This window comes from Colossoma macropomum, unplaced genomic scaffold, assembly GCF_904425465.1.
Source record: "Colossoma macropomum unplaced genomic scaffold, Colossoma_macropomum, whole genome shotgun sequence".
Classification (NCBI taxonomy): domain Eukaryota; kingdom Metazoa; phylum Chordata; class Actinopteri; order Characiformes; family Serrasalmidae; genus Colossoma; species Colossoma macropomum.
This window is the reverse complement of record NW_023495565.1, coordinates 420,949-424,476: the sequence shown is the minus strand read 5'-3', so window position 1 is coordinate 424,476 and position 3,528 is coordinate 420,949.

Below are 3,528 nucleotides of genomic sequence, written 5' to 3'. Positions count from 1 at the left end.
GAACTGTCCGTGGCTCAGTCATGATTGCGCAGCGCCACCTGCCCAGTTAACGGCCATGTTCTGTGGTTCACATTTTGCGCGGATTGCCTGAAGTCTGTAGCGAAATTATAGCGAAAATTTTTCGCTATAGCTGCACAAAAATTGGTAGGCGCTACAGCTATTAGGTACATTTCATAAAACTATAGCAGCTACAGCTATTAGCTACAAAAATTTGCAGTTAACTACAAAAAGTAGAAAACTACTTAGCTACTCCTCCATCCCTGGGTATAGGAGACGTTTACTGCAGTTATTGTTGCTACTGAAGGTGAAACAAGGTACTGACTAAAGCTGTTCACATATTTTGCACAAAGGAAACCAAATGTGTTTTTTTTTTTAACCACATTTGTTAAATTAACTTTTTTCTTTGTCTCCTTTATTTTGGAATGTCTTGTTTTTAAATAACTGATTGTTTTGATAAAGATTTTATATGTTTATTTGAGCATGCTAAAATAATGACCATCCCTTCAGGGTTCACAAACTTTCAAGCAGCACAGTATATAAAAACATTTAACAGAATGTTTTTTTCCCTACAATGCAGGTTAAAGGAACACTCCAACATTTTTCATCTGCAGCACAGTCACTTAACACAAACCGTAATTTTGACACATTTTCCTGCACTTAGAAAAGAACAGAAAACCTGCAGACTCAAAACATAATATAACTTAATAACAGAAGCTAAAGATCAGGCCAACAGAGAATATGGTGGAAATGAGAGTAGCATTTTCTATAGCAATAGCAACTAATATTCCCACAGGTGAACATAATTAACTTTTTACTGTTCAGTGATTTCCTATATTAATATCACATGAATTGTACCTAGCCCAGCAGAGATTTTTGTGGAAACACAGCTGTTGAGCTGCACAGCTGCACTGTACATTTTACATTTGAATGCACAGTGTACATTTTAGGACATCCTCAGACAACAGCATCAGGTTTCAGATATGAGACAAAACAGCTTCAAACCTCAGAAAAAAAACACAAGTAAAGTCACGTCTCAGCTCTCGTTCATCAGACAAAATAGCCCGTTTGAAAACAGGTTCAGGTCTTCAGAAATGTTAAACGGCCTCTCAGACGGTGAGATGGTGTAGATTAATTATGAATTCAAGGCCAAATTAAAGATGACAGTATATCACAACCAAAAGTTTTACTGAATTGCAATATTATTATGCTCTTATTTCAAAACATTAAGCTTCAACTCATATGCAGTCACTGTAAGTTGAAACCATCTCAAAACTACCAGACAAAAAGTATTTCTAGTATTGTTTATTAATTAATTAATTTATTTATTTATTTTGTTGTCATTGTAAATTTTAAATTTCTGGAAATAAAAAGGTAAAGGGGAAAAAAGGCCAGTCTGGCCAAAGTCCACATGGCCACCCCCAAAATGTGGTTTTTCAATGACCTTGCACTGATTATTTGGAGCTCACACGCACCTAAGGAAACACATTGCATCATCTCTTTATACATGAGGACTGGCCTAATCTTTTATGTAGCTCTGACCCACATTTGCTCATTTAGCATGGACCTGCATTTTAAAGAGAGAGTGTAAAAAAGAGAGAGAGAGAGAGAGAGAGAGAGAGAGAGAGAGAGAGAGAGAGAGAGAGAGATATCCAATTAGTAGACACAATTCACAGCAGCTTCAATTACAAACCAAAAGGAAATGCCCATTTGTATATGCAGCGTTACCCCTCCTCAGTATAGCAGCACTTTAGCTTGAAACTGTTTGATGAATAAGGAGAGACAGAACGGCTGCAAGGAGAACGCTGCACTGTCACTGCAGAAAAAAGATCCGAAACCGGAGAACCTCTTTGGGAAAAGCATTGTGTCAGCTGAACGGCTGGGCAAAAGAACAACCGCACATACGCGTACACACACTGAATACGTCTATAACGGTCCCAACATTGTGGAATAAATCCAAATTAATGACTTTAAATGATCTAACGTGGATGGTGTCTCTGCATTAAGAAATCAATAAGTCCACAGATATCTTAGGGGTTTTCGCAATGACATGAAAAGGAGAGATGAGAGAAGAATGGAAAATAGGTTAGAGGTAGGAGAGACGAGTTTGGGTTCTCCTTCATCCTTCAAAATACAAATACAGCCTTTTATGGTGAGTTTCAGACTGAAATATCAATCGCCTAAATGCTATGATCACGAAAAGAAACAAATCATCAAGATGTGACATAAATTAGAACTTATAATATCGATTATATCTGTAATAAAAAGTAATCTACTTATTTGGGCAAGTAATCAAGTAATTGAGGTTTTAAAAAGGCCAAACCATTAAGAAATGGCTTACCTGGACAATAATAAGCCATACATAGTCTTTCAGAGATCCCAAAATACATTACTGGAAATTAAAATGAAAACTTAATTGACCAAATGTCTTAAAACATGTGACAAAAATGCTACTGGATCAGAATTTGCTCCAAACACAATCATCAGTCAAACAAATTATTATTTTTATCTTGGCTGATCTGTGTTGCAGCTATAAGATGTGAATAATGTAAGCCAGGTAAGTGCACTTGCTGCTGCTACATCTTTACCAAAATATCATAGCATAATTATGCATGACTCATTGTGCTAGATAGCCTGTTTCCTCACACAGATGTAATGCTTTGTTTCGAGTTTTTTGAATGGGCAACTGGCTTTGGCTGATAGAATGCACTGGAAATGTGCTAGTGTGCTTCCTGTGTTCATTTAGCCCACAAAGTGTGAGTTTGGGGTTTAAAAAATAAAGCTAACAAAAATTCAGCCATTGGCTATTTTGGTTGCAAAAAACTCAAAATCGGCCATGAAAAAAAAACATGATCCCAAAAATGTGTAATAAATAGTTGTGTCCATCTGGCTCTATTTCTTACTGTAAGTAAAGAGAGGAATGAGAATGTAAAATTACGCATCTTCACACAATTTGCAGCTTAATACTGAGAAGGTAGATTTTAATCAGTGTTTTAAACTGAGTAACAGAGTTTAATTGAGTAATCATGACAGTCCTAAACACAGTGAGCTGTGGGCTCTACTCCAGCAGTAAACAAAAACCTAGAAACCTGCTGTTTACCAGCACTTTACTCCATGCGAGGGAGTCCAGAAGACAAAGCTGTGTTTTGTGCTTCCTTCAAACGCTGTAAATCCTGGGTGAGAATGCAAAAGGGTCCAGAACAGTTCAGTTAAGGCCTCTTAAATCTCACATTCAGTAGGGTTTTTACAAAAGACATTCTAAAACGCTTAACATGGCTTAATGTACTACAACAACAGCCTACGAACACCAAACTTCTCTCACTTACTACTGGTCATAACTTCTCTCTACTGCTTAAAAGATGAACTTGTGATCTGAAAAGAAATATAAGCGACAGCAATGCCTATGCAGTAAAATGCTTCAGATGAAAGTGTAAAAACAAGTGAGTATATAGTAAGTGAAAGAAGTTTGTATTCCTAGGTTGTTGTTTTATTACATAAAGCCATGTCGAGCTTTTTCCTAACAATGGCATA